At 38.2% G+C, this 12,151-nt stretch overlaps 1 protein-coding gene across 2 annotated transcripts in view; it reads right to left on the reverse strand.

The window, feature by feature from the left end:
- Positions 1-12,151, reverse strand: part of Marchf3 (membrane associated ring-CH-type finger 3) — a 178,164-nt gene that overhangs the window by 115,482 nt on the left and 50,531 nt on the right. The gene's annotated exons all lie outside the window — the stretch shown is intronic.

The following is a 12,151-nucleotide window of genomic DNA, read 5'->3' on the forward strand; positions in this document are numbered from 1 at the left end:
GCCCTGCTCCCCACACCCACATAAACCTCTGACTAAAATCCTGCCTACTCTCAGTTGATCCTAAAGTGAAACTACTAGGAGATGGCCCCCCACACCCATCAAGGTTCCACAAAGACTTCCTATTCATGGGCAGCAATAACAGGAAATCAGATCTACATACAGAACAGCAGGGGAAATCCACACCATCTATTAAGAAAAATAAGACCCAGCCCTTTGTTCTTAAATATGGATGGATAACCAAACCTCACTACCCATATTTAAAAACAAAATGCAAGCATCAAAGAGAAAAGTCAAGTAATTAAACATGACATCTGATTCTCAAAGAAACAGACAATTCAGAAAGCATGAGAAATTTAAAGAGAACTCAGACTCCATTTCCACAGGGATTATTGATATTTTCATCTAAGAGACTGGAGAGTTGAGAGAAATTACATATATCAACAGGACAAATAATGGAGGCTTAAAACTATTATTTTTAAGATACCAAGATCATCAGTAGAATGATTAAAATAACAACTAGCAACTTAGGGACAAGGGTAACGTAAGTGAACAAACAGCAAAAAGGCAGCAGTATGTAAGATTATTATTATTATTATCAACCCATTAAGCCAGTCACTCATTGCCTGAACATCTGCTCCCAAAAGAAATTTTTTCCTGGGAAAGGGAAACATGATTTTTCATTATAAGCATTTATGTACTGTTTTATTTCTTAACCTATGCATATATTTTCACAAAAACTTAAAGGAAAGAAATTTCTTCAAAAATATTCTATCAGATATGAAAAAGGAGATTTTTAAATGTAAGTAACTCCCACAGACATCACCAACACACTTGATAGACGAAGAAAAACATCTATAATGATAGGACTAAAGGGGAATAATTTCAAAAGCAGATTCAGGGGCTCTAGCAGCAGGACAATTTGGGAATTTCTACACTGACCTCTTTGTCAGAAAGCAAAGAAAGGTTTTTTGTTGTCATTGTTTTGTTTTTAAAATATTTTTAGTTGTAGATGAACACTATTTATTTATTTATTTATTATTTGGTGCTGAGAATCGAACCCAGTGCCTCACACATGCTAGGCAAGTGCTCTACCACTGAGCTACAACCACAGCCCCCAAAAAAGATTTTTTAAAGAAGAAAAGTAATCAACAATTTAGTTGCCCTCTTCTTTCCCCTGTGGCAATCTCATCAGTATTATGAGTGCAATTCATTGTAAATCCAAATGCAAAAATGGACCAATAACTTTACAAGCTGGGGCACAGATTCATCTTGATGCCTTTCTTTGGTTGAGTGAGATTTGTGGAGTGTTCTGTGATCAGTTCTGTGATGTAGCAAACCATAAATTGTAAGGCTTGTAGAAAAAGGGAATGTTTCACTGATAGTAGTAATATGAATATATTAATTATAATGCTTAAAGCACATCAATGATAATTATGAACAGCTTCCTATTATATTATGCACTGATCCTTGGTGTCTTCTGCAATCATATCAACTTGCCTTTATTAAGAAGTGGCATGCAGGCTTCTTTCATTACTGCATTTCTCCTCCCTGCATCCATTATCACTGCATTCTTTTCCTTGGCAACTGTATTCCTGAGCCTGATCAAATGTCTGGCTTTATGAACTCCCCATATGCCTAGCAAGAATGCTCAAAGATATTTCCATTCACTTACTGCCTTTCTGAATTGATCTATAGGTTCTGTCTAGTGGATCTTCTTCAGGCCACGTGGAATATACACTGTTGAACAATTCACTCGGGCTGCACTCACTAGCAGTCTGGGAAAATAATTTACTGGGCGATAAAAGGGAAAGACATCCTGTGGGCTTGGTTAATGCCAAGTGAACAGTTACAAAACTGCTGGGTGCTCCAGGGTATTTGGTACAATCAAAAACTGTGATTGTTTTCCCCCAGTTTCTCTTTGCTCTCATATTCTGACAGTTCAGCTCTAAAAAGTTCACCTGCAGTCAAATCTGTAGCTGGAAACAAAATAAACTTCTTCATCTCCAGACCACAGGATATCAGACTTCTTAGTCTTTACCACCCTATCCAAAGTGACATTCATAAGAATGTCAATCAACCTGCAACACATGCACCCCTTGATGATACTGCAAAGGCTCCTTCAAGAAGACAGCCCAAGGAGGGAAGCAGGAGCACTGTGACTGATAGGCAGGCGCCTGAACGGACATTCCCGAAGCATAATCACACAGAAAATAATCATTTTCCATTTGTTTTCTCATCTGCTTCCTATTTTATTAAAGTAGAGTTGTGAGTGAAACACAAAAAATCCACTGGGTTTCTGGTGCCCTTGGCTGAATGTTTTCCTTAGTCAGGATCCTTCAGTTAATTCCTGCTTAATCGCTGAGTTACCGCTTCCAGGAGGTTACTGCCCAGATTTCCAGGCGGGGGTGCTGATACAGTTACCATAGAACTCTGAAGGTTACCAAGGGACATCAGAGGTCCACAAGTTACTGGTTCTTTTTTCTTCCTGTTTTTTGACAGCCATCTGATTGGATTCTAAAGCAGATCGCCATGACCCATAACAGGCCACAGACAGATGAGGCCTTCACCACATAGCCTTTGCACTGATTTCTCCGTTCAGTACAAAAGATGCTGACGGCAGCAATAGCCAGGCAGTACACAGACACATCCCTTTGGAATTAGGGCCAAAGTTCCAAGGCCAGGTGTAGAAGCCAAGTCTATAATCCCCTATTTCAACCACATAAAATTTAGATGATAAGAAGCCTTACAAGCAAAGCGTCTCCAGTGGTCAGAATCTGAAAACATTCAGACAAGGAGCTAAAGGAAGCAGCTACTGAGCAATTGAGAATTTGAATAAAACTTGGAAATACTGTATAAGTAAAGATATGTCCATCTTCAAGTTTCCAATACACAACATTATCAGATGCCATCAACACTGGGTGTTGCCTGAAGGGCCTGGGAAATCACTGTGTGGCCCAGTAGATTTTCTGAGCTTATCTGCAAAGCTGCTCTAATCGCCCCTGAATATCAGGGCAGACACTTGCCAAGCAGCCAAATACTCACTTTAATCATTTTCAGGCAAGAAAAGAAATATTTCTGTATATAAATAAAAAGCTTAACCCATTGAGATAGGGTCTCCATCCCTATTCCACATCTCTCCCTTCCTCTTAATCACCTGCAGTCGAGGCAGAACAACCCAATCAAAACCTTTAACTGACTTTCAAGCTACCTAAAGCATGTAATCTTATTGAAAGGATCTAAAATGGTATTGATGTAACGTTAATTCTAGACCTTTAAATTCTTATGAATATTACAGGAATGCAAAATAGTTCAGCAATTTGTAAAATGATTCAATAGTTTCTTACAAAAATTGAACATACATCTGTCATTCTACCCAGTAATCTCATGCTTTGGTACATAGGTATGAGAAATGAAAATATAAGTTCACACAAAAACAGTATACAAATATTTACAGTGGATTTATTCATGATGACCCAAATCTGGAAACAATTCAAATAGAAACAAATGCTGGAATTCAAACAATTAAAATTAGCTGGTGATTAAATCAATTGCACATACACCAAGGAATACTACTACTCAGCAATAAAAAGCAACTTTTTTTTTAACTAGTGATATATACATCAATATAGACAGATCTCAAATAGCTATATATTATTCCATTTATGTAACATACTAAAAAAGGCAAAACTATAAGGTCAGAAATCAGGTCAGTGTGGGCAGAGGCTATGGGTGGAGGAAGAGTTGACTACAAAAGGACACCAGAGAATTTTGGGGAGTGAAGGCACTGTTCCATACCTTGACTGTGGTGGTAGTTACATTTATTTGTCAAAATGCACAGCATTGTATGTAAGAAATTTTACAATAGGTAAGTTGTATCTCAAAAACTCTAACTTAAAAGCAAAATCTATGTAAAATATTCAATGTAAGAAACAGACTTCAAGCTGGGTGTGATGGTGCACACTTCTAATCCTGGCCATTGGGGAGGCTGTGGCAGGATGAATTTAAGTTCAAGGCTGCTAGTTCAAGGACACAGGTTCAAGGCCAGCCCTAGCAACTTAATAAGATCCTATCTCAAAATAATTTAAATAATAGGCTGGTGTAGCTTATTGTAAAGAGTGACCCTGGGTTAAATTTCTAGTACTGAAAAACAAAAAACACCAAAAAAAAAAAAAAGACCAGATTAATTTACCAATTCTGTCAAGACCTGGAGGCTTTCTCCTGGGCTGGGTCTGGCAACACTCCAGAAACACATGCCCCTTTACTTTAGGACACAGTTTAAATAAAGCACTAATATGTAAATCAGTTGCACCTGTATCACTATGATATTTGATGTTTTTAAGCCTGTTCTTCACGAAAGCTTCTAATATTCTGATATTAAAGTCTCATTTGTTTTGCAGATTGCTGCGCATGTTCCTGCCTGGAGTTCTAACTACCTGGATACCACTGGTATCATAATCATGGAATCAAAAAAGTATTTCAGATTGAGAATCTGAGCCAGTCAAGTGTGTTTTCCATGATGAAGCAAATTAATATTTATTATTCTGACAGGACATAACACAAAGTAAGGGACTTCCTTAATTCAGTAATATTTTCATAGATGACTTCTACAAAATTATTTTTGGCAGAAAAAATATCCAGGTCTTGGACAGTCAAAGGTTTTAGTTTAATATTCTATTGGATGCTGTTATGATTTGAATCTAGAATATCTTCCAAAGGCATACATGTCGAAGACTTGGTGCCCAACATTTAGAGTTTGGAGGTTTGTTTAGAGGTAGAACTTTGGGGAAAAGGCACGAGATCATGAGGGCTCTGATAGCGTCAGTGGATTAATCCACTGATGGAATCATAATTTGAGGACCTTATTGGAAGGTATAGGAGGCAGGATTTAGTTGGAGAAAGTAGGTCACCTGGGATATACCCAGAAGAATATTTCTTGTCCCCAGACCCTCCCCAACCCCTCTGCTTCCTGGCTGCCATGAGTTGAGTAGTTTTCCTCCACCATGCCCTTCTGTCATGATATTCTGCCTCACCTCAGGCCCAAAGCAATGGAGCCAGATAACCATGAACTCAAACCTCTGAAACCAGGAGCCAAAATAAATATTCGCTCCTCTAAGATGTTTATCTCAGGTATTTTGTCACAGCAACAGGAATGTGACTAACACAGATGCCAAGACCATAATATTCCACCTCCATTTCGAATGGCTGTGACATGAAACTAATATCTCCAATGGAAGGCAGTATGTGGTGTGTTATAAGCAGAGGCATAAATATACTGCTCAGGCAGCAAGGAGGGAAGATTGGAACAATCTAGGAAGATGGAATTTAAGCTGGATCCTTGAAGGATGCATAAGATGTGAGACTCTAGATATTCCAGACTAAGAGAATATTTTACATACTTTCAGTTCACATTTATTTATATCAGTCACTATTTGCTAGTATGGTGAAGCCTGAAAGCCAAGGGCACTCAAATTATTTATTTATTTATTTAGTTAAATTCAATGTCTTCAGGCCTCAGGCCCCTCCGGTTCTCCATAAAGACTACTGTATCCTAAGAGAGCACTAGGTGGGGATAGTAATAGTTCTGAATGTTGTAGCATATTGCCTGAAGAATAGAACCAATCATCTGAGTTGATTAAGAAATCATGAAGCAGCTTTGACAGGAAAATTTATTTTAGCAGACAGTGGGCACAGGATCTGGTGAGGTCCTCTTACTTGCTATAGCTTCACATATTTCAGTCACCACCTGGTCCATTAAGGCATTTTAGCATGGACCCTGGTTTAAACATATTGATGGGTCAAGCACAGGATTGTAGAGAGGGGAGTGTGAGAAAGAACAGAAAAAGGAAAAGAGGCCACACTGGGTGCAGGCTTCAAGAGAGGCAGCAGTACTTGCTCTCCTCCAGTGCAGTATGCACCCAGGATCTTTAATCCCCTCAGGGAATGTATTGACGAAAAGAACTAATAATATATGCAGGAAAACTATTGCTGCAGTATTATCATTTCTAATGAAAAACTGGAAATCACCTAAATGTTCATCAACAGAGAACTACTTAAATCAATAAATGATTATGTGTGCATGGCATACAATGAAGCCAGTAAGGAAAAAAAATAAGTGTGAAAAGAAAGACCTCTATAATAAATTATTTAAAAATCAGTGTAGAAGAGTATGTAAGTCTTCTATATATGTTTTCATTTGTATACAAATTTATGGAAGGTCACATAAAAATTATTAATGATGGTAATATCTGGGGAATGTAAACTGAGGGAAGGAGAAAGAAAACTCCGCTGTTCAGCTTATACCCTTTTGTAACTATTTATCTACTTAATAAAAGCAATCCCACATAATTTATTTTCATCTGGTGGGTAATCAAAACAATATGAACAGGGGGCTGGGGTTGTGGCTCAGCGGTAGAGCACTCGCCTCGTACATGTGAGACCCTGGGTTCGATCCTCACCACCACATGAAAATAAATAAGCGAAATGAAGGTATTATATCCAACTACAACTAAAAAATAAATATTAAAAAAATATGAACAAATGTTTGAAAAGTGTACTCCTAACAAAGGGCACCTGAAAAACAAACCAACAAACAAATCTGTGTTGTCTTCTTAACAATTTCTCACTTCATTGAACATTTCTAGTTGGAGACACTTTGTAGCAGAGTATTATCATCTCCTTTTAGCATGATCTGCCCCAGTTAGTTCTGAGAATTTTTTTAAAGAATGAATCCTCTGCATCATCTAATACAAGGTTCATGTACTCATTAAAAACAATAATACAGCCCTCCATCTGCATGTTCCCTTGTTCATAGAGCCACACCTGCATCCTGCATTTATTTTGTAAATATCTGAAAATGAGTCTGATCGGGTATACCAACACTTGTAATTTTTTGGCCCTGGTTATATAGTATGCCATTGTGGAATCTCACAAAGACCACATTGACAAGAGCTTGTTTATTTTCAACCCTGCAGATGTTGTTGATGATGATGATGAAGACAACGACAACAACATTAAGTATTAAAGAATACTTCCTGGGGTTGGCCTGAGATATAGTATAAAAACAGTGGCTACTGTTGTAAAAGGACCAATGAGCACTAGAAGTTAAATTTAGCAACTATTAAAAAAGTTTAACTTAATAGGTAGTCACTGGGAATATTATTGTCCAATCTTCAAGCAGCTGACAATAGGGCATGGCAAAAAGATAAGACAAAGAGAAAGTCATCAGATGTGATGTGAATTTCTATTTCCTAGCACGGGAAAGCCAGGCAGTCAGAGAAGACTTCCTGGTGGGGCTGAGGATTATGTTTGAATTGATGAGGTAGAAGAAACGCAGAGTAAGCAACAAAATGAGAAGGCAAGAAAAAACAAAACAAAAACATGGTGAGCTTTTCACCTGACAAAGAGGGAAGTCAACGTGGTGAGAACTCACCTCAGAAGGGAAAGTGAAAGGGTGCCCCTTACTGCACTCCTGGACCACTCAGCACCGCGCTTGTGTGGCTGGGAACCACTGACCCAGAATAGGGGTTAAGAAACTAGATAGCTCAGTATTAATCAGTATGTACCAAGATGAGATTGGTGACAAGGAGAGGCCTCTGAATGCATTAGCACTGCCTAGAGCCTGGGAAATTTGTATAACTGAGGTAGAGGAAAGAGACATCAACAAAGGCAAACTGAGCCAGCACAGAAGATTAGGTGCTGGAGGGTGGAGGATGGGAAAGGCAGCGGAGCACAACAGACACTAGTATGGCAATATGTAAATCAATGGATGTGTAACTGATGTGATTTTGCAATCTGTGTATGGGGGTGAAGGTGGGAGTTCATAACCCACTTGAATCAAAGTGTGGAATATGATATGTCAAGAAATTTGTAATGTTTTGAACAACCAACAATAAAAAATTAAAAAAAAAAAAAAGAAGATTAGGTGCTTTCAGTGTGATGTAAGCTGATTATTATTTTTAAAAGGATGGAATGTTTCTCATCCCCCTGAGTTTGGGGATTAAAATACATACCCTTTCCAGTGGGTTGCCCAAACTGAGTCTGCTTGATGTATTCCTGGGGAGTGCTCTAAAAGTCCTGATCCTATCCAGCCTAGTCTCTGAGGATATGACTCTAAACAAAAAGGCACTTGCCTTTTCTCAATTCTTTTTCAGATCCAATTAGTACTGGAAGCAAAAAAGAATCCCCAAACCTGAATATCTCAATCCCTCTCAACAGAAAACAGATACCTTTCCAAAAAAGACTCCAAAGACTGAACCAAAGTGGATCAAGACTCATGAATTTGACTTAATAATGGGAAAACACTAAGAATTCCTGCCCTCATGCATGCTTTAACGTGTACAAATGCATTTTAAAGAAAATTCTGATTTTTTTCTTTGCTAAACATAGAAGCTTTGCCACATATTTAAAGTAATATTTGATGAGAGCTCAATCCTGACAGTCTCCTTGAGAAACACTGTCCCATTTTTGCAAATGTTGGGGATGGGAGTAAGTCTTCAGATTAGAGAAAACCACCTCCCTAATCAGTAGGCTTGCTGTCTCTCATCATCCCAGATACCGAGGATAACTAATTCAGTTTATTTCTCTAAATTCCAAGTTTACCCATGTTGACTGGATACTTTTTAAATCAGATTATCCTTTTTTTTTCCCCCAAATTTCCCCCCCTTTTTCTCTTGAGAAATTATGTTAGGTCTATAATAATTCTCTTTGTCCATTTGGTACATTTAATCAAGCCAGGCTTGACTGCTACCACCCTTGAGGAATTATTTGTGCTATAGTATCAACAAAGCAAAGAAACACTGCCAGTTATTTTGGAAAATGATCATAATAAAAATGCTGATTATTTATCACTAGAAAGAGAATACTGAAGCACTTTTCTTATGAAAACTATTGGAGGCTATAGGCAGTTTAAGAACAACTGAGGAAATATTAAGAGAAAAAAAAAAGGAATATTACCCTGTTTCTAAAAACTCTCCTGGCTGGAATCATAAAACAACTTTTTCAACAGCAAGAAATAATATATCTCACAACATGGGAAATCTTAAGTCTTGGTGGATTTTTTTCTTTTAATTTTTTGTAGGTCACAAAGTAAATTAGAAAACTCCATGTGCAGGGGGAAGGAGGGGTTGGGAAGCACAAACCACTTCCAAGTGGTCCATGTGGCAGCCAGAGAGCTGCCTAACCCAGAATTAAATGGGCCCGTCTGCTGATCAGAAAACAGCAAATGCTGACTTAGTCTAGATCAGAATTATGCTCTAGTAGCTAAGAATAAAGCACAAAGTTCCTGGTTTCATTTCAAGCCACTCCTTGGCTTTCTCCAACTTTGAGAAGGTACCCCAGCTTGGATCAAGAGTGAAACCAGAGAAGCTACACTAGATGGGCATTGGCCTCTCTCCAACACGCTTATTCCTAGATTCAGCTACTAGCAAACCCTATGCAAACATTCAGCATTCCACAGCTGAGGCCACACACACCATCGGGTGGACATGCCACCAATGTACTTTCTCACACAGAGAAAACAGGGAGATAGGGAGGGAGAAGGTCAAGAAGAGGGTGAGGAGGAGGATGCCTCATGAATGTTTTAAAAGCCATCTAAGAGAGACAACTCATGGATATTTCTGTGGATGTCAACCTGAGAAAAGCCATTTTAAAGCAACTCACTCATTCCCCTGTTCCACTCCCTCCCTGTCAATCCCCAGAACCATGCCACAACAAACTGAGAAGCTGTAAAGATTTGTGGATGAAAGAAAAAGCTCCAAAATATCTGCAAATGTTACCTGAAGAAGATCTAAAATGATGGATTAAAGTAAAAAACTGCGACTTAGAACTGGAAGAAATATCAGCACATGCCACAAGACATCAGGAGGAAAGCATATGTGCCAAAAATCTAGAGAGGCTCCCAGAAAGTTCCTTCTCAGCAACCCCTCTCAAGGAGAACAAGCATATTGTACTTTTCACATAATTGCTTTTCAGGTCTGCCTCCCAAATAATTCCTCAGTGAATACCTAAGTCAGCAAAATAACAGGAATTTTTATATTGATCCTATAGTACTGGCAGGTCTGTGAGATATAGGACTCAATCTGGTCAAACACATGAAATATTGCCAACCTGCAAAAGAAGTTTTTATTTAATGTAGATGATGCAGAAAATGTGTCCATTTTATTCCTTTTTCCAGATGGCAGACTTCTTTTTTCTTATACAATGCCCATTTTTATGACAATTATGCCCAGACTGGCGTTCAATGAGTCCATTAGAGCTAGGCAGGTCAGCATAACTTCCTAGGCAGTCTGACCCCTGGGGACTGGGAGTCTGTCTGTAAACAAGGTCCTGGATAGGCTGACCTGCATCCTGTACCTCCAAGGTTACTCTCTCCCTGAATTTCAGATTTGACCCCCACTGTTCTATTCCTAGGCATACATTTACCTAACTTCCATTACTATTTCACCAGCCCATCAGCCACTTTGCAGTAATGTCTCCCACCTAACCTGGTCCCTGGTACTGTGGCACCTGACCACTTCAGAGGGGAGTACTACTACCCCTTACAGAGTGATATATTTTCAAAAATGTTATTTGCTTTCGGATTATAAAAATTCTCCAGAAATCAAATATAACTTGTTCAACAAACATACTAAACATCTCTTATTGAAAGATTGTTAGTGCCAAAGGTACAATTAATAAGGCACTCTTCTGGTCCTCAGAGCACTTACCTATTATTAATATACCACACTGGATAGAAATCAGCCAATCCCAGCAAAGTCATATTATGGAACCAAAGCAAAATAATACTACCACTTCAGATTCATTTTAAACTTTATAGTTTTCACAGGGATCATATGTGTGTGTGTATAAATATACATATATATATGTGTGTGTATATATATATGTATATATATATATATATATGTATATGTTAATGATCGTGTGTGTGTATAAATATACATATATATATGTGTGTGTGTGTGTATATATATATATATATATATATATATATATATGTATATGTTAATGATCTCAGGTCAAATTATTCTAGTGAATTGAAAGAGGCCCACCCTTAACATCATTTAACCAACCTTATTTGTGCTACCTCTATTCCTATCCATTTTAGCATATCTTCCTCATAAATCTCCCTCTCTCTATAGCCTCAATAAGAATATTTTAGAAACATGTTTCCTAATTCTGGGTTATCTATTTAATGCCTGGTCTCACACTCTGCCTCTCAATGCTAGAAGAAACAAAATTTGGGAGCCCAAAATGACATGACAGATCAGATCTAGGTTGAAGAGTTCAACAAGCCCGGGGTGGCTAAGTGAGTTATATGGCAGCAGAGCCAAAGGATCTTGGGTCTCTCAATCATCCCTATACCTCCAAACAACCTAACAGTATCAAGTCACCTACTGAAAGGAGTTAACAGGTAGGACCAAGCAGAAATAAATACTGCTTGAATGATCCTCAGTCCACACACTCCCACGAGCAAAGAACACTTGATAGTTCATTTGACTTGAATTCACCAACAAGGCAGAACAAAAGGGAGTTTGGATAGATGAGGTAATGATTTATGACTCTTGAGTTTGCACTTTTTAGAAGTTCTACTGGTAGAATTTTAGAAGCTTTTTAATATTGTTGACAAAAAAATGTAGAAATTTGGTAATCCAGTTTTACTCCTGCCACTTTATAATAATAGGTCAAAAAGATTCTTTTTTCACATATCATAGCCTAAGTATTCTGATCTAATTCTATTTAGAATTGAACTTCACCATTGTCTATAAAATGCCACTTAATGTAGCCAATAACTCTTGATTCCACATATGAAAACCTGCCTCTCTTCTATGATGCTACTATCTACCCAGATGCTCGGCCCCCAAACTTGGGCATCATCTTTGCTTCCTTACAATTCCTCATTCTACATACCCGATTCATTATCAAGTCCTATTTGTTCTGCCACCTGGAAATCACACCCTTCTCTCCAAGTTCACTGCTATCACCTTACCCAAATCATCATCAGGTCTCTTCTGAGATACTGTGGTAACCTCCTAACTTTTTACATTGCTTCCACTTTTGTTCCTGTACAATCTATTCTCCACAAAGCAGCTAATGATCAGAGTGCTCATAGCATGCAAGTAAGTCATGGTAAATTTGGTCCCAACAAATTTGACAT

The sequence above is a fragment of the Marmota flaviventris genome, chromosome 5, assembly GCF_047511675.1.
Source record: "Marmota flaviventris isolate mMarFla1 chromosome 5, mMarFla1.hap1, whole genome shotgun sequence".
Lineage (NCBI taxonomy): Eukaryota > Metazoa > Chordata > Mammalia > Rodentia > Sciuridae > Marmota > Marmota flaviventris.